The following is a 20442-nucleotide window of genomic DNA, read 5'->3' on the forward strand; positions in this document are numbered from 1 at the left end:
CGTTAATCCTGAAGAAAGGGAAGGATTTGGGTGCAGTGCAAGAATCAGTGGGGGAAATTCTCTGGTCTATGTGATGCAATCTAGAGCAGTGTTTCCTCATCCTTTTCGGATTGATGCCTTATTCCAAGTCAAGAAAATGTCTGACACTTCCTTTAGCTTCATAGTAAGTGTATTGATGATCCCCCCCGCCAGTACTTTAAGGGTTATGTTTCAAGAGGTTTCATAGAGTTTAAGGTCAAAAGGAACCATTAAATCTATTCTGACCTCTATAGCACAGGCCAGTACATTTCACCCACATACACCTATACTAAGCCCATAGACTAAAGTGAGGTTACATTAAAGTATTTCAGCCCTCAGGAGGCTAAACTGCTGAGAGCCCCAAGCAGGGGAGACCAAGAGGCCATCAATGCCCGAAGCCCCTGCACTGGCAGCGAATTCTGAGATGAGCCATGCCCAGGGGATCCCAGCAGGCGACCTGCGCCCCATGCTGCACAGGAAGGAGAAAACCCCCAAGGTCGAGCAGTGAAGTAAGCACTAGTTTGCCAGCAATAGCACTAGTTTGCCATGATTACTGCACCTACCCCAGGGCTTTTGCTGGCATAGGAATGTTGTCCAAACACAAAAAGCACAACCCAACCTCTCCTGCAAGAGGCTCAGCTATGCCAGAACTCTCTTGTGCAGGCCTCCTCGAGTCCTCGCTTAACAGCTTACCTTGAATGATCGGAAAGAGACCATGCCAGAGCGACTACAGCTATCTCGTTCTCCTGGGGAAAAGCCCAGGCCTGTTTGAACAGGAAGGGTCGGACTGGAAGAACCAGACTAAGAGGCAGCGGATCTGGGCTTTGCTTGGAAAATATAAACTGGTTCTGTTCCTGTAACTTAAGACAGGCCTTTCCTACGTACTTCTGCCAATGGTCAAGGGAGCGGTCTGACTGAGTAGTGCCAGTGAAAGCCTGTAGTCTAGAATAAGGTAGAGCGTGAACTTAAAGCACAAAAGCTATTCCAGAATAGCCCCCATGTGGACACTTATTCTGAACAGAAGTTCCTTTTTCCAGTTTAGCTGAATCCAAATTCAAAGTGGAGTACATAAGAAGGGACTTGCAAGATTATCAAATCCAGTCCCTGCTATCGCAGCCAACTCCCACCTAGAATCCTGGCAGAAACGTATCCAGCTCCATCTTCAAACTCATTGGGGCGTTTGTTCTCACCTGCTCCTATGGGGAGACCGTTCCAGAACCTCCTTCCTCTGATGGCTAAAACCCTCCTTAACAGCCTGATTCCTGGCCAGTTTAACCCCATTGGTTCTTGTGCTGACATTGTCCTTTAGCTTCAATAGCTCTTCTCCCTCCCTGGAGTTCTCCCCCCTCCCATGTATTTAGAGAAGGAGCAACCAGATCTACTCTCAGCCTTCACCTGACCAGGCTAAACAAGCCTGGCTCTTTCAGTCTCCTCTCATAAGATCAGCCTCCATTCCCCTCATCAACCTAAGAACCGTTCTCTGCCCCTAGTCCGTTACACTAAACCAGAGAAAGGCACTCTTAAATCAGCATCCATAGAGGAAGCTATTCTGCAACCGCTATTGCAGTCAAATTTCCTTGACTACCCTGTTTCCCCGAAAATAAGACAGTGTCTTATATTAATTTTTGCTCCCAAAGATGCGCTAGGTCTTATTTTCAGGGGATGTCTTATTTTTCAGAAATGAAAAATGCCTTATTATCGGTGGATGCCTTATTATCGGGGAGGTCTTATTATCGGGGGGATGCCTTATATTACAACGAGAGGCAAAACTGTAAGTAGGCCTTATTTTCGGAGGATGTCTTATTTTCGGGGAAACAGGGTAGATCTAAATGCTGACACCATTGCAGCATCACCAACCCCTGCGATTTTATCAAGAGTCGCGCAATATTTGCCATTTTCCATAAAGCCTCAGGCTCCCGGCATCACATGATGGTGTTAGAATGCCAACTTTTTTTTTTAAATGAAAAGATAAGATACCACCCTGCACCGTTCCAAGAAAAAACTTGAAACTGACTCAGAACCACCTCCTAAAGAGACTCAGAAACTAGAAGACAAAGACCCCAACGTTTTTTAAAGTCTCTTGATTTTTAAGCCAGTCTCACACTATGGTCGTGCTAGCCTACTGATTTTTTGAACACCTTGGTAGAGCCCTGTGTGGATACAAAGTTTGTATCTGCATCGGATCCGCAAACATGGTCCGCGGATATCAGCAGATTTGCAGGGCTCTACAAACCGGCAATATTGATGTCCTCACTGGAGACCCACTGAATATTCACTGCGTTGCCAGATTACCTGTGTAAATCTACAACAATTTTCAAGCCCTTGACCTCTTACCAGTATAGTGTTTCAAGTCCTGTTGGCTTGATAAACAGCCCTCCCTCTCAATCACAAGGGCCTTCCTTTACACTGCCAAATAGCATACACTGTTCTCCATGCTCAGTCATGCAGGCAACCCAATTAGTAACCAAAAAATTGCCAGCTATTCAAACAAAGGAGAGTTCTAAAATGAAACAGATCTCAGCTTGTCTGCGATGGCAGATAACCTGAGCCCAACTGCTCGGGAGGTGGGGGGGAGAGGAAGGGACCTGCCCCTTGTGTAACAGATATAACTATCTACCTAAGGAACTTACACAGCCCTCATTACTCTAGTATCTGAACACCTGACAGTCTTTAATGCATTTAGCCTCACCACCTGTGAGGTAGGGCAGCACTGTTATCCCCATTTTACAGATGGGGAAACTGAGGCATATAGCAGCTAAGTGACTTGTCCTGGGTCACAAAGGAGATCTGTGGTGGAGCAGGACCTTTGAACACAACACAAGGGTGGCTACATTGTGGAATTGTGGGCAGCATTTATCTAGTGGTTAGAGCAAGGGCCTGGGTTCTCCTCCTGTTTCTGAGAGGAGAATCTTGGTTAGAGGACAGGTGAAGCTGGGAGTTAGGATTCCTGGGTTCTATCTATAGGGAAGGAGGGCTATGGTTAGAGAATGGGTGGGGTTGATAAGACACCTGAGCTGTATTCGTAGCTCTGCCACCAATTCACTGTGTGACCTTTCCTGCTCTCCATGCCTCCCAATACGAGTGGGGGGAAAACAAACATAAGAATGGCCGTACTGGGTCAGACCCAAGGTCCATCCAGCCCAGTGTCCTGTCTACTGACAGTGGCCAATGCCAGGTGCCCCAGAGGGAGTGAACCTAACAGGTAATGATCAAGTGATCTCTCCTCTGCCATCCATCTCCACCCTCTGACAAACAGAGGCTAGGGACACCATTCCTTACCCATCCTGGCTAATAGCCATTAATGGACTTAACCTCCATGAATTTATCTAGTTCTCTTTTAAACCCTGTTATAGTCCTAGCCTTTACAACTTCCTCAGGCAAGGAGTTCCACAAGTTGACTGTGCGCTGTGTGAAGAAGAACTTCCTTTTATTTGTTTTAAACCTGCTGCCCATTAATTTCATTTGGTGGCCCCTAGTTCTTGTATTATGGGAACAAGTAAATAACTTTTCCTTATTCACTTTCTTCACAACATTCGTGATTTTATATACTTCTATCATATCCCCCCAGTCTCCTCTTTTCCAAGCTGAAAAGTCCTAGCCTCTTTAATCTGTCCGCATATGGGACCTGTTCCAAACGCCTAATCATTTTATTTGCCCTTTTCTGAACTTTTTCTAATGCCAGTATATCTGTTTGAACCGGGGAGACCACATCTGTACGCGGTATTCAAGATGTAGGCGTACCATGGATTTATATAAGGGCAATAAGATATTCTCCATCTTATTCTCTCTCTTTTTTAATGATTCCTAAAATCCTGTTTGCTTTTTTTGACTGCCGCTGCACACTGCGTGGACATCTTCAGAGAACTATCCACGATGACTCCAAGATCCCTTTCCTGATTAGCTGTAGCCCCCACATCATATTGTATGTATAGTTGGGTTATTTTTTCCCAATGTGCATTACTTTACATTTATCCACATTAAATTTCATTTGCCGTTTTGTGAGATCTTTTTGAAGTTCTTTGCAGTCTGCTTTGGTCTTAACTATCTTGCGCAGTTTACTATCATCTGCAAACTTTGACACCTCACTGTTTACCCCTTTCTCCAGATCATTTATGAATAAGTTGAATAGGATCGGTCCGAGGACTGACCCTTGGAGACCACCACCAGTTACCCCTTTCCATTCTGAAAATTTACCATTTATTCCTACCCTTTGTTCCCTGTCTTTTAACCAGTTCTCAATCCATGAAAGGACCTTCCCTTTTATCCCATGACAACTTAATTTACGTAAGAGCCTTTGGTGAGGGATGTTGTCAAAGGCTTTCTGGAAATCTAAGTACACCTCTACCTCGATAGAACGCGGTCCTCGGGAGCCAAAAAAAAAAAAATAATAATCTTACCGTGTTATAGGTGAAACCACATTATGTCGAACTTGCTTTGATCCACTGGAGTGCGCAGCCCCGCCCCTCCTCCCCCGGAGCACTGCTTTACCGCGTTATATCTGAATTAGTGTTATATCGGATCGCGTTATAGCAGGGTAGAGGTGTACACTATATCCATTGGCTCCGCTTGTCCACATGTTTGTTGACCCTTTCAAAGAACTCTAATAGATTAGTAAGACAGGATTTCCCTTTACAGAAACCACGTTGGCTTTTGCCCAACAAGTTATGGTCTTCTATGTGTCTGACAACTTTATTCTTTACTATTGTTTCAAACTAATTTGCCCAATACTGACGTTAGACTTACTGATCTGTAATTGCTGGGATCACCTCTAGAACCCTTTTTAAATATTGGCATTACACCCCACTTTCTGACTGGGATTCTATCAGAGGGTTGGCTGCGATAGCTCAGACCAGTCTCAATGACCCAGGATGCTCCTTCAGTCCAAAAATAAGCCCATTTTACTAAAAAACTTATTTCTGTCCCTTGGATCCAGGAAGCTTCCTCCAACCATTGATCTTCGCTGCAGAGCTAATTTGAGTCACTCTAGCTCAAGTAACAGCAGCCACATTGTGAAATAACCTCTGAGTGGCTGCGTCCGCACTACACTCCCCCTGTGAGCTGCTAAGGGCACATCCCATGGTTCTTAGCACGGCAATCACCTGAGCCACTCTGAGTTCTTTCCTAGTCTTCTTCTTAGCATATGTGCAATGTGCCTCATGACCACGATTAATTTCCAAATTTGGTCTGCTGGTTGGATCATTAGCCTCCTGGCCCGGGCCTGGTACTGATGGGGACTGAGACAAATGCTGATCCATGCCCGCCCCTTCCCAGTGAATTGTGGGAAAGCTTGTCTGGACACACAGAAGGGGGGAGGCACTGGAGGACTACTTGCACTCGGGTGGCATGAGCCTGTAGAAAGGTCACATGAAATAATCCCTACCTCTCAAAGCACTTTACGGAGGAGGTCAGTAGATCTTTATCAAACTTGAGGCACAGAGAGGGGAAGTGACTTGCTCAGTCACCCAGCAGGGAATGGCAGAGCTGGGAAGAGAACCTAGGTCTCCCGAGTCCCAGTCCAGTGCTCTAGCCACTAGAGCTACACTGATGACAAGTTACAGTCACTTGTGTTTTGGCCCATCACCCACCTTGCACCAGCCATCTCAAGTTAAAAGTACCACCACATCGGAGCTAAGTTTGTGCACGTGTGGGCTTAATTTACATTAAACTCAACCTTTCAGTGAGGGCAAGCCCCCAGGGAAGCTGATCATAAAAACAAAGATAATTAAGATCCTTCATTAGCACACACCACAGCGCTGAAGGCCACGTTTCTGTGCAAGGACCTGAACTGCAGAGCAAGCACCCACTTCACCAGCCTCGCTGCAAGGGATGCATTTCAGGGTTACTCATCAGCTGCTGTTCTCGCAAGGACATGAATCAAGACTGTGCCAGCGGCAAGATCAAAAACGTTCTCTGCCATCACATGTGGAACAGGATGTTCCTACTGGCGTGAAGGCTAAGAGCAATGTCTCCCGGCTGGGGAGAGTGGGGGCACTGGATTAAACAAGATAGGGCAAGACAGAACAGTGTGGGAAGGTGCAGGACTCAAAATCATGCGAGTAGAGCAGCAGGCAGCTTTATGGAAGAGGCCCATCTCAAATGGCCGCTGCAGCCAGTTGGACTGCCATTCCAGTTCTGATGGAAAAGCATTAAGCAAATAGGAAGGCTAGGGCAGCATTTGCTGAAGGAGATCACACACTGGATTTCTCCTGTCTCCCCGGAAGCTCTTTCCCCAACCAGATCCCCAGGGATCCTTGGTCACCACGTCTCCCGCATCTGTGTCATAAGAGGAGACTGGCTGTCTTGGCAGTTAAATAAACTCAGATTTTTAAAGGCCAAAAGTAGGGTTACCATAAGGACACTCCACAGGGCCCTGGCCCCACCCGGCCCTGCCCCAACTCCGCCCCCTCCCCTGAGCGCCCCACATTCCCCCTACTCCCTCCCAGCCACGCGAAACAGCTGCCCGAGTGCTACCGGCTTCACGGTTTGCTGGGCAGTCCCCAGACCTCCAGACTCTGCACCCCCGGCCGGGCGCTTCCCCAGCACAGCGGGAGCCCGGGAGGGGAAGCACCCGGCCGAGGGCGCAGAGTCTAGAGGCTGCCTGGCAAACTGTGAAGCCGGTAGCACTCGGGCAGCTGGGCTCTTCAGCTACACAAAGCTGAGGTGTCTGGGGAGAGCAGCAGCAGCCGCTGCGGCGGGGGAATCCGCCTGCAGCTCGCAGCCTGCCAGAGCCGCTCTAAGGTAAGCAGGGGACTAGTATTTTCCTGGACATGTTCGGCTTTTTGGCAATTCCCCCCGGACGGGGATTTGAGGATCAAAAAGCCGGACATGTCTGGGAAAATCCGGACGTATCGTAACCTTACCAAAAGGGCCCATTAAACAATCTAATCTAGTCTGACCTCCTATATAGCACAAGACCCAGTTACCCTGTATGGAGCCTAATATCTTGTGAGTGTTTCTCTAAAGCATCTTCCAGAAAAGCGTCCAGTCTGGATTTGTAAATATCAAGAGATGGAGAATCCATCCCTTCCCTTGGGAGTTTGTTCCAGTGATAAGTCACATGCACTGTTAGTCAAAAGTGAAATAAGGCTTTTTTTTTTTTTTAAAAAAAGAGTCTGGCTTTGACTTTCAGTCATTATTATTGTTTGTATTACCATTGTGCCAGTCATGAACCTGGACCCCATTGCGCTAAGTGCTGTGCAAACACAGATTTATTGGTTCCTGTTCTGCCTTTCTCTGCTAGGTTATGGAGGGAGCCCTTTAGTACACAGTATTTTCTCTCTGTGAAGGTACTTAAAAACACCATAATCACCCCTTGATCTTCTTTTTGAGACACTAAATAGACTGAGCTCCTTGAGTCTCTCACTGCAAGGCATTTTTTCCAGCCCTCAAATCACCTTTGTTGCTCTTCTCTGCACCCTGCATGGAGCTCTCTTCAAGGTTCATGTTGGTTTCGCTTTCTCCAAATTAAATGCGCTCAGTTTGGATTTTTTTGAACTGCAAACTCACCCCAGGATTTGAGTCACTCACACGTCATGCCCAGGAAGAGAGAAATTGAGCAGGCCAGACTCTGCCCTCAGCGATCTCCTTCCCATCACACCATGCCCTTGGCAAAAACCAGGCCACCCCCAGAAAGGGAGGGAATTTGGATGAGCAATCATTTGCTGATGCCAGAGCCAGAATGGAATCCAGCTCTCAAAAGACTTGAGATGCTAAGGTTTGTGGATCTGACTCCGAGGCATATTGGAAGCAGACCTGTTGAGCAAGAAGGGTGCTGTTTAAACAGTTACTTTCTAAAGCAGCACCATATTTTTCATGCAGTTGGCAACCACCAAATCCAGTGCTCTTGGAAGGAGAAAATGAATTGCCTTAACAGAGCGTCTGGTGCTACCACAATATGGAATCTCTCTTGCAATCAGAGATCAGACTTGCCTACCAGCCATAATAATCTCTTTGCTGAGGACTGTGTGCTCAGAGCTGCCTGGCTCCATTGATGCCTTGATCCTGGTTTTGTAAGTGGGGGGAGTAAGTTGAAGCCCACATCTTCCACAGAGGCTGGCAGAGCTCAAGCTACAGGTGAAACAGATGTGCTTACCCTCTCAAAATAGGCTGAGATCCTCCACGAGTAAGGCTTTCTACCATCTCCAGTTAGCTAGGAGACTCCATCCCATCCTGGACTCAGTTATTCCCCTCTTTGTCACTTCTCAGTTGGACTCCATCAACACGACATACCTGGGCACAGTGCTTAAGAAACTCCAAGTACAGAAAGCTGCCACAGCACATCTTGCCAGCCATTCAGGCTACCACACGCACATCAGCCCCGTCCTCCACACCCTACACTGGCCTCCCATAGAATTTCTAACGAAGAGCCAAGTCTCAGTCTTTATCTGCAAGGCACTCCGTCCGTGGTCTGGGCCCAAGGTATTTAAAGGAGCCGCAATGAAGACCACAGTTAACAAATCTGCTCCTCTGGCAGGACGGAGCTCTCAACAAGAAGGGTAAAGCTCGCCTGTGCAGAAGACAGAGCTCAGGGACAGGTCTGATGCTATGGAATGAACATTTCCAGGACTAAGAACCATCACAAGCCTCCCCACCTTCCATTCCAACAGCCAGGCACAGTTCTTTGATTTTGCCTTCTCTAATGAAGATGTACACTGCTACCTCGATATAACACGACCGGATATAACAAGAATTCAGATATAACGCGGTAAAGCAGTGCTCTGGGGGGTGGGGGGCTGCGCACTCCCGGGGGATCAAAGCAAGTTCAACATAACGCGGTTTCACCTAGAACGCGGTAATATTTTTTGGCTCCCGAGGACAGCGTTATATCGAAGTAGAGGTGTATATTTAAAAAAATTCCAAGACCTGTCACGTACTAAAACAAGACACTCCTCTGCACCATGCTTCTCCCCCAGGGAGAAAGGAAGAGAGAGAACAAACACCTGCCAGGTGTGTAGATGCACTCACATACTACAGCGATAGTGGGGTATAAGCAACTGGACAGAACTGAGCAGATTTCTAAATCATTCAGTGACAAACAGTGGCAATAAGCTTTTGCCCTTCGGAACATAGGAATCACTGGATCAGACTGAAGGTCCATGTTGTCCAGCCTCCTGTCTCCAGCAGTGGCCAGTACCACATGCATCAGAGGAACTCCACACTTGCAGGATAAACTGCCCAAGGAAAACTTTCCTCTTGGCTTCTAAAAATTAGAGATCAGCTTACGGCCTGAAGCATGAGGTTTTATCTCATTTCAGATTTATTGAAACAACTCTGGACATTTTTGTTATATTCAGACTAGAAATAAGGCACAGATATTTATCACTGAGGGGGATTAATCATTGGAACAGCTGCCCCAGGGACATGTGGATTCTCCATCATTTGGAGTCTATAATTCAAGACTGCACGTCTCGCTAAAAGGATCCACTCTGGCTAACCACCATGCTGGGCTGGAGGCAGGAATGGCTGGGTGGGGATTCTCAGGCCTGTGTTATGCAGGCGGTCAGACTGGATGGCCAGAATGGTCCCTTCAAAATCCAGGAGAGCTTGATTTTGTACACTACCAATCCTAGCACAGCATTAAAGTTAGCGTTTGCATTTAATATTGCCTTTACCCAATACAGACAAATACCATGAGACACTCGGGTCCCTTTGTAATGCTTTGTGAGGAGACAGAGCCGGTTACGTAGCACAAATTACAAACAGATGCACCAATATTAACGTTTGTATTGTAGTAGTATCTGGAAACCAGCCGAGTTGGAGCCCCCACTGGGTGTGCACAGACTCCAACCAAGATCAGGGCCCCTCGCCCCCCAGGTGCTGGGTGTCACGCTGACCCTGACAAAGATTGGGGGGCCCTCCATCATGCTAGACACCACACAGAGCCCCGCAAACTGAGATTGGGGGCTTTTCATCATGTTGGACACTTCACTGACCTCGATGGAAACTGAGGGGGAGCCCATCATGCGGGGGGCAACACAGACTCTTTGGAGTTCAGGGGAATCCTCCACTCTGCAATGTGCCACACAGACCCCCCTGGCTGAGACTGTGGGGGGGGGGGGAGGGGCATTGTTCTGGGCAGCACCCAAACACATGGTAAAAGACAGTAACTGCTCCAAAGACATAAAAGATGGAGAAGATGGAGGCACAGTGGTAAGGGTGCTAGTGAGAGACTTAGGAGACCCAGGTTAAATTCCCTCCTCCACCAGAGATCTTGAGCATGTCTCTTATTCTCAATTTGCCCATCTGTATAATGGGGATAACAGCTCTGCCCTACCTTATGGGGCATAATTATTAGTTAAACTGGAGAAGACTGGGATTAATCCGAGAATCGAAAAGTGAATAAGGAACTGGTTGAAGGGGAGACGACAACAGGTCATAGTGAAAGGTGAACTATTAGGCTCGAGGGAGGTTACTAGTGGATCAATCTTGGGACCAATCTTAGTTAACATTTTCATTAATGACCATGGTACAAAAAAAATGGGTGTGCGCTAATAAAATTTGCAGATGACAAAGTTGGGAGGTATTGCCAATATGGAGTATTCCAGTAATGCCCATACAAGAAGATTTGGATGACCTTGAAAATTGGAGTAATAAAAATGGAATTAAACTGAGTAGTGCAAGGTCATGCACTTAGGGCCTAACAACAAGAATTTTTGCTATAAGCTGGGGACGTATCAATTGGAAGCAACAGAGGAGGAAAAAGGGCAGAGTATATTGGTCAAAGCATGACTACAAGCCATCAGTGTGATGCGATTGCGAAAAAGGCTAATGCAATCCTAGGATGCATCAGGCAAGATATTCCCAGTAGAGATAGGGAAGTGTTATTACCATTATACAAGGCACTGCTGAGACCATGTTTAAGAACAATGAATTCAAATGGAACAGGTGCAGAGAGGGGCTACTAGGAAGATCAGAGGAATGGAGAGCCTACCTTACAAAAGAAGAGTTAAACTTAACAAATCAAGTTCCTTAACAAAACAAAGGCTGAGGGGAGATAGGATTGCTCTCTATAAATACATCAGAGGGATAAACACCAGGGAGGGAGAGGAGTTATTTAAGGGCCAGTGTTGGCACACACAAAAAGGATATAAAAAGGCCATTGATAAGTTTGAGCTAGAAATTAGACCAGGTTTCTAACCATCAGAGGAGTAAAGTTCTGGAATAGCCTTCCAAGGGGAGTAGTGGGGACAGAAAACCTAAACTTGTTTCAATACTGAGCTTAATAAGTTTATGGAGAGGATGGTACAATGAGACTGCCTACAATGGCACATGGCCCTTCAGAGATTGCTTTTAGCAAGTATCTCCAACCGCCAGAGATGAGACCCTAGATGGGGAGGGCTCTGAGTTACTACAGAGAATTTTTCCCCAGGTGCCTGGCTGAAGGGTCTCAACCATATATTCAGGGTCTAACTGATCACCATATTTGGGGTTGGGAAGGAATTTTCCCCCAGGTCAGATTGGCCGAGACCCTGGGTGGTGTTCACCTTCCTCTGGGTGGGGAGGTTCTGTGGCCTGTGATGTGCAAGAAGTCAGACTAGATGATCAGGATGGTTCCTTCTGACCTTGAAGTCTATAAACATGTTTAAGGGGAGTGGGCGGTTTCCCAGGCACTATTGCAATACGAGGGCCAGGTAAATAGAGAAGTGGATGAGACAAACTGGCAGATAGGATAACTGGCAGATACTACAGTGATGAGGGGGTGGTCACATCAGAAAGAGACAGACTTCTTAAGCAGTCAGGAGCTGCGACTGCAATACCCAGCATGACTGGGCCTGCAATCACAGCACAGCGACTGCAACACCGCTATGCAGGAGGAACACAAAAGCAGTCTTTGCAGATTGAGTCCCTTCCATTTTTGTTTACTGCACGTCGTTACAGGGTTGTACAACTCACAGTTGTGCTGGTGTGTGACCCTCTGCCCCCCTTCGCCAGTGAGCGGCGAGCTTAATTCTGAAAGCCAGCTGTGTTTTGCTACTGAGCACGGAACCACACATTCTCTCATCCTCCGCCCCTTCTCACACAAGGAATGATGCAGCAGAAGCAGCCGGATGCAGATGTGGAGGAGGAATCCTCACACCTGTCCCCTTTGAAGGCATCCAAGGCAAGAAGGCTCAGCTGATCAGCGACAGCTTGCAGCACAGCGGAAGTTACTTGTGATTGCAAAGTGCTCCTCCCATATGAGAGACTGCACATTGGAACTGCCTGCGCGCCTGTAGAATGCTCCATTCCCCCCCCCCCACATGCGCGCGCACACACCCACACACACACGTGTATAGGTGTTTGCAAAGTGCTTCCTCCTACACATGTGTGCAAAGCAATCCCCCTGCACCCCACTACACACACAGGTATGCAAACTGCTCCCCTATGCACACACCTGTGCCTGCAATAAGGTGACCAGATAGCAAGTGTGAAAAATGGGGATGGGGGTGGAGGTAATAGACGCCTATATAAAACAAAGCCCTGAATATCAGGACATCTAGTCATCCTAGCCTGCAAAGCACTCCCCCTCCATGTGCGTGCGCACACACAGTCATTCATGCACACCTGCAAACTGCTCCCCACTGCATATGTATACTCATGTGTGTGCCTGCAAAGTATTCCCCCACAGATGTCCACCTGGCATGTGCAAATTGCTCCCCCATATGCACGTGTCTGCAAACTTTTCCCCCTATAAATATCTTCCACGAGCCATTTAAAAGCCTCCCTTTCACAGTGCCAGGTGCAAGGGGTGATATTCGCAGATTCTGAAATCAGCTGATTGTTATGATCCTGGCTCAGAATTGCCCCGGCTTCACTCTGGAAGTCAAAGATGGGAGATCTACTGCCTCTCTGCCCACTCCAGTGCAGAGTGACTGATGCCAGAAACCCCAAGTTATCCCAAAGAATAAGGAGGGGAATTTCACAGGGGGGCTACAAGGTTGTTGTCCAGTGGCTCAGGATGACATTTGGCCATCACATGGAAGACACAAATATAGAAGCAAACTTAGCATGGGAGAGCGTTGCTGAGGCAACAGCCTTTGTCCCCCAGGGAATGGTGCTGCGTTCTGCCCCACTCTCCAAGATCCAAAACATACATGCTGGGTGTCACACCAGATGCCGGCACTGATACCAGTGCGCTCTACTATCAGGCAGCACCACCTCTGCAGGCATCAGCTAGGATTATTGGCTACCTGATGAGTAATCCTTCTATGGCTCTCTGTGCCTGGCTCTCAAAGCACTCTACAGACATGAAGGAAGCCGCAAAGTCTCTGGGTGAGGTTAGCCCTATCCCACCTTTTTACAGACAGGAGGCACAGGTTGGCTATGCCCAAGGCCACACAGCAAGTCAGTGGTACACATGGGAACAGAACACAGGAGTCCCACTTGATCCCCACTCCCCTCAAGGATGTGGGAACAAAAACCAGGCTTCCTGACTCCTTGTTCTGCCCATTCTCTCCTCTAACCACTAGGCATACCCCCTCCTTCCAGAGCTGGGAATAGAACCCAGGAGTCCTGAGGGCCCCAGCCCACTGCATTAGTCACAGCACCAACACCTAGATGTCCTCTGAGATTAAATCACTACCATTTCTCTCAACTTTTACTACCCTGGTAAATCATTTATTAGCATGACCCTTTAATAGCCCCACTAAGGGCTCACTCACCCTGCTGCCCCACAATCATTAACTGATCAATGTTTAAATAATTAGCTAATTAGCCTCTGATTGAAACAAAAAACTTTCATCAGACACCTCCAGAAGACAAACTACATTGTATTACAAGCCACACGGGCAAGCCAGTAAAGGAAGAGCAGGCACAGCCGCCATACACTGCTCTCGGTGATCCCTGAAGCCAGGGAAATTGCAGACACATTATGCCTTAAAGGAGAACCCATTATGGGTTTGACACAGAATCTACCAGATCAGATTCTTTGTCCTGGGTTATACAGAGCTGGTGGGATAATAGGATTATTTTCCACTGAACATTTGGATCCCTCCCCACACAGAAATTTAGATACCAACAAATATCAGCCAAAACCAGAAATAATTTAATTTGAAAGTCACATCAGGGTGCCTCATGCTCCCATTCTCCTCTATAGGCCAGCCTCCCTGGTCAGAGTGCGTCTCCCCTCTTGCAGAAGGCAGGTGGTACATATATCATGGTAACACCTGGCCACAGTGCATCTTGGGAGATGTAGTTCAGCTGCCTCATGCTCCCATTCCCCTCTCTTGACTGAGTTCCTTAGTCAGACTATAACTCCCATGATGCAGCACAATGTCTCTTCTTGAAGAGGGGAGGCAGTGTATCATGAGAGTCCACAGCCATGATGCATCATGGGAGATGAAGTACAGCCAGGGAGCCTAGCAAACAGATAATAGGGACATGAGGCAACCAAACTACAATTCCCATGAGACACTGCAGCTGCATTTCCAAATCAATGCATTTTAGTTTTGGGGCTTTTTTTTTTTTTTTTTGGACAAAAAAAAGTCAGTGTTCCATGGGAAGCAGACAATTTTCAACAAAAATTATATATAATTATCATCATCACTTACCCTCAAATTGTTATATACGAGGCTGAGCATTAAGACCTGCACTACTCTTGCAGCCTGGGGCGCTATCTGTGAGGATAATGCAAGATGGATGAGCTAAAGCCAAACATGCCCTTGTAGATTTGAGGCCTGCAACTGGCTGTGCCCCAGCTCAGTTTAGGGTGACCAGACAGCAAGTGTGAAAAATTAGGACAGGGGGTGAGGGGGGGGGTAATAGGAGCCTATATAAGAAAGAGACCCCAAAATCGGGACATCTGGTCACCCTAGCCCCGTTCCATTCAGAGCCCAAATCCCTGACACAGCAAGATAGAGGTTAGAAAGCCGTTCTCAGTTTCAGAGACAAGGAAGCATCTGGGAAACCAGTCAGGGAGGAAAGGCAGCATGGTGCTCCGAGTCAGCACTGCAAGGCGCAGAAAGTTCTTGGGGAAGATACAAAGCTCTCAGCGAGGCAGGGTGAGACCTGAGCGCACACAGCGATGAGAGGCAGGGAGGACAATCTGTGTCTTGGGCTGAAAAGGAGACTCACATTTTGTCATGAGAGAGGAAATGGTGGAAGCTGTATTGTGAGAAGAGCTCTTCCCACCATGCCATCCAATTCTGAGCTCATGGGGGAGCAGCATGATCTGGGGGCGGGGCTGGGGGGTGTATGCTAGATTGGAACTAAGTAGACCTGGATTCTGTTCCCAGCTCTGCCACTGACCTGCTGTGTGACCCCAGGCAAGTTCCTCTCCCACCCTTTGTCCATTTAGACTGTGAGCGTCACTTCAGGGCAGAGACAGTCTTTTGCTATGTGCCGGCGGGGTGCCTAGCCTGATGGAGGGCCATGCAGCACCCTGTCCGACAGGACCCCCATCTTGGTTGAGGGGTCTATGCAATGCCCAGCATAACAGAACCCTCCCCCAATCTTGTCTGGGACCTTCAGTTGCTACCATGTTACTAATTAGTAACAACACGTCACAGCAGGAAGATCAGGAAGAACATGCCCCAGCGACTTCAACACACAGGACCAATGCTCCATTCACACAGCACCAAGCTGCCAACTTCAGAGCTAAACACAGAGACCTTGCCCCATAAGCTAAATCTCCATCACGGGGGGCAGATCCACAGTCCTCCACACATCCACTCAGATGGCAGCATCCTCTCCAGTTAGAGACCACTGTGAGAACCAGGCCCACAAGCTCACCCAGCTGATGGCCATCATGGGCCCCACTACAAACCATGCCCTCCTGTCTCAATAGACAGATCAGTTTTCCCACTGTAGTGGTGCATCTTTTCCCCTCATCTCATTAAGTCCCTCCCCATTTGCCACTACTTGAATCAGACCCTGAGCTCCAATCACAGAGCAGGAAGCCAGACACCTCATGCCCCTACAGACAGAAGTTAGCACAGAAAATAGAGCCCTAGAGAGGATGCCCTCCCAATACATACCAGCACTAGGCTGAAGGCTACTTCCAGACCCTACCTCCCTTCCCATTACAGACCAGTACCTGAAAGAGGACACACCCAGTATGATCAATGGTCTCAACCATTCTGAGTGGTCCATGGGATCAGAGAAGTGGTCCCATTGGGGAGAATGGTCTATATCATGGGGGTTGTGAGGAGAGACCAATCTAAGGCTGTCAGGCAGCACATCACAAGAGATCTTTCAAGACGTTCATGTCTGCAATCAAAACAGATGCCTGGTGTGGCACCAGCAACCCCGGAGTGATAATTACCAGGCAATGAATCTTCACTAACTTAAGAGTTATGGCTGAGATCGTATCACACGTGTACAAAGACAGTCCTAAAGGGTTACACATTCAGGAATGCTGCAGGTGAAAGCGTTGTTGGTATTAACCTTAACTCTGCCCACTCTGTATCCCCAAGCCCTCACAAAAATGCCCTAAAAGAAAAACATACCTGCGTGTCTAGTCGGTTATGCCAATGGGTATAGGATGATATAACCCACACACTCTCTTCCCGAGGCAGAGTCCTGTACTGGTATACCCTTATTAATTAAATTATTATTATTATATTAAGCCTTCAACCTTACAGCAATACAGACCAATTAACCCTACCCCTGCACTACAAACTGTGCCACCTCAATAGAGACTAGTGCAGGTCCTATACACTACATACCACAGCCCCATTTCCCCAACACAGACCATTACCCAAATACCACAGACTTGTCCATCCTTCCCAATATAGCCCAATCTATCCCCTCTCATTACAACAACAGAAGACCCACACCCAGTCCATATTGAAGAATATAGACTGGTCCATATTGAGGCAACAAGAACTAAGGATGACTCCATATTATGGGGATACAGACCACTCAATCCAGAGAGATGGAATGGCTCCACAGTGTCAGAAGGTCAAGGACAGGTCTACACCAAGAGATAGATACTAGTCCATATTAAGGGGTAGAGAATCTAGGTCTGAGTCCATATCACAGAGTTACGGACCAATCTCAACTGGGGAATGGAACCTGGGCCAGAAACTTCTCTATTTTCTAAGGGAGGTATAATTTATGAGAGAGGGAACTAAGCCATTTCCCACCAGAAGTTGTTCCAGTCCCTACTGGAAGATAGAGACAAGTTAATAATGTGAGGGAAAGAAGATACAGACCAATCTCCCACAATGCTCCTTGCCACACAGTGCCCCAAAGGGCATTAGGGTGGTCACGTCCAAACCCTATGGGGGGAGAAGAGAGAAAGGTTTGTATTGGGCATCTGGGACTGGTCCATATGCACCATGCAGCAGAGTCCATAGTGGGGGGCAAAGGGTACCCCAAGATGGTTCCCTGAGAAGGCAATGTAGGCATTGGAGTGGTCTGTATTAGGGAGACCCCACAGTGGGTAGAAAGGAGGTAGGTTTGTATGGGACAGCTGGGCCTGGTCCAGGTAGAGCAATACAGCACTGGGGATACACAAGGAAGCCCAAATCAGTCTCCTGGATATGTCAGGACCCCTAATATGGACTAGTCTGAGGAGACACAGCTCACTTCCTGACATAGACTGGTCCATATGGCATGATACAGGCTAGTCTCCAAAAGAAGCATGGACTAGTCTGAAAGCCTGGCATTCCAGAGGAACCCCAACTCAGCCCCTGCCAGGGACCGTCCCATATAGGACAATACAATCCAGTCCACACATGAGTGTGAAGGCCACAGTCTGGTTTGTAATGGCGGGGGAGGAGCAGATCCATAAGGGTGGCAATCCAGGCCAGTCCCCAAGAAAGGTCCATATCAGCAAAGAGTTGCAGTTCAATCACTGGTGCACATGTGGCAATTCAGCCCAGTCCATACAGGGATGACAAGGGAATCTGGTCAATACAGAGAAGAAGGGACTAGTCCATATGGAGCCATACAACCTAGTACATGCCAGGGATGGGGGAGCCCAGCCCAGTCCTTGACAGGTGTGATCATACAGGCGATACAGCCTGGTTCAGGGGTGAGGGAGGGAGAAGACTGGACCAAACAAGGAGGAGGGAGAATCCAACACTGGTGCATATGAGGGGATACAGCCTAATCCATATGGGGAAGTGAGGGAGGAACTGGCCCATACCGTGCAATAAAGCCCAGTGTATACAGGATGGGGAGCAACTGGAATATGCAGTGAGGAGAGACCTAGCCCTGGTCCATATGGGACCATACAACTTGGTCCATCGGGAAGGAGCAGGAGCTGGTTCATACGGGAGGGAGCCCAGTCCTGGTCAATACAGGGGATGGAGAGAGTTCATCCCTGGTGTATGCAGGAGGGGCTGGTCCAAATTCTGGGGGTGCAGCCCTGATCCATACAAGGCAATAAAGCCCACTCCATAGGGGAAGGAACTAGTCCATATGCAGGAACAGTCCATATGGAGAGAGTAAGGGCTGATTCATATGCAAGGGGAGGGGGTGTGCAGTCCTGGTCCCTGCACGGGGGGGGACTGCTCCATACAAGGGAGAGGGGCTCCAGCCCTGGTCTATGAAGTGGGAGGGGCTGGTCCATACGGGTGTAGGGGGAAGATCCAGCCCTGGTCCATGCAGGGCGGAGGGGCTGGTCCATACAGGGGAGAAGGGGTCCAGCCCTAGTCGATGAAGGGAAGGGGGTGTCCAGCCCTGGCCAATGCGGGGGGAGGGGCTAGTATATATGGGGGTGTCGGGGCCCCAGCCCGCCCCGTCCCAGCGGGTCCCTCTTACCCCGCGGCGCGTCAGCCGCTTGCTCCCCAGCTGTCAGGTACCAGCCACCGCAACTTCCTCAGGCACCTCCGCCCCCTCGTACCCTGCCCCGCCCACGTGGCTTCTCATTGGCTGTTCCTTTAGAAAGCCACCTCCCATTGGTCGCTTTTGCCACACCCCTATTTCCCCTCGGTCGCGCCCCCAGAGCCCGATCTGTGGCCGAGCAGACCTGTCACTCAGCGGTTCAAGCCTGCCGCCATCCCGCCCCTCCGCTGACTTGACCACCTCTCTATTGGCCGCCCCTAAGATCTGATGCCTGGCATTGGCCAGCATCTCTCATTCCTTTTTTCTATTGGACATACACTTGTCAATCGGCATCCCAGAGCCCCGCCTAAAGGGGGACGTGGTTGTACCATGGTGAACCCGCCCCCATCTAGGAACGGACATTGGCCGTCCGACTAAAACCTCTCCTGCCGCGATTGGTTGGAGGAAGGAAGGGGCGGGCCCCAACATAGTGGGCGTGGCCGAGTGACTCATGCGGCCAGCCAGGCAGGGAACACGTGACCGTAACACTATGCGGCGCGGGCCCGGCAGCCGGGGAGGTGAGGCGCGTGCTGAACGAGTGTGGGGACAGTGCCTGTGCGCTGCAGGGGGACCCCGCCCGAGGCGGCACACTGGCTGGGGTGCCCCTTAGGGGAGGGGCGGGACAATCCCCCTCCCCAGGGTCTGTAATAACCAAACAGCGAGCGGCGTCAGGCTGCATCAGGCGGAGGGGCTGGACTGCCCTCAGCACCGCCCCCTTTACATACCCTGAGCTGCCCACTCGGGCTTCCCACCTTCCACGTTGCAACTCTGCCTTGCAAGGCCGCTACGCCAGGGCCCCATCGCTCTGGGGACGGTGAAGTGGCCCCTGGGAGGCAGGCAAGAGAACCCAAAGTGACCTCCCTCATATAATCAGGCCAGGGGAGAGCTCGAGGACTCTGAGCCCTGGGAAATCCACCTTCACTGTGCCTAGCGTAGGGCTTACACTGCACAGAGGACTTGTTCTGACTCCATCCACCCGCATTTCTCTGTCCCAGCCCCCACCCAAAAAACACCTCACACTCTCTCTCTCTCCCCTACACACGTGGCCTTAGGATCAAGTCCCTGCTGAATGAGCCCTTCTGCTGCAAGGTGACTGGGAGGTGACAAAGGGATGGCATGATTGGTAGCTGCTCCTCCACACATCATAAACCAGCAGTGGGTGATGGAAATGAACCAGCAAGTAGAAAAGAGAAAGGGGATGCTGAGGGGATCATCCCAGGGAGCAAGCCCTGCTGAGAGCACTGTAGCTCTGCAAATATGTGCATCAACTCTGTGCCCATTTTCTGCAGCACTGTAGTTCATGCTTTTACAGCTCCTCCCTGAAAGGTATTAGCATGGCAGAGTCCTCTCTCCTTAGGCAGGTTCAGCTCATCAGGGCTTGCAAAGCTAATGAGGGTCAAGGCATACAGAACACCCTACTACTGCAGGAAATGGAGGACCGTGGCTCAACAAGGGACACTCACCCTTGGGAGACTGCTGACCCCAGCATGGTGCTAAGGGTTGCTGTGAGGCAGGGAGCTCAGCAAGAGAGACACTCCCATCGCAGTCAGTGCAGGTGCCCATGCCCCAGTGCAGCAGTAGAGGGTGCTGTGCACTTTATAATGCTGCATTTTGGAGAGGGACATAGAGCCAAGCTCATCCCCTTCCACTGAGGGTCTCTTTCTGGACTGTAGC

At 49.2% G+C, this 20442-nt stretch overlaps 1 protein-coding gene across 3 annotated transcripts in view; it reads right to left on the minus strand.

The window, feature by feature from the left end:
- The window catches only part of PC (pyruvate carboxylase), a 261745-nt gene extending 242993 nt beyond the window's left edge, over positions 1-18752 (minus strand). For all 3 annotated transcript variants that reach the window (XM_054033613.1, XM_054033617.1, XM_054033619.1), the window contains exon 1: positions 18706-18752. The gene's annotated coding sequence lies outside the window, so the exon portion shown is untranslated. The remainder of the gene's footprint in view (positions 1-18705) is intronic.
- Positions 18753-20442: the final 1690 nt, after the last annotated feature.

The sequence above is a fragment of the Malaclemys terrapin genome, chromosome 7, assembly GCF_027887155.1.
Source record: "Malaclemys terrapin pileata isolate rMalTer1 chromosome 7, rMalTer1.hap1, whole genome shotgun sequence".
Classification (NCBI taxonomy): domain Eukaryota; kingdom Metazoa; phylum Chordata; order Testudines; family Emydidae; genus Malaclemys; species Malaclemys terrapin.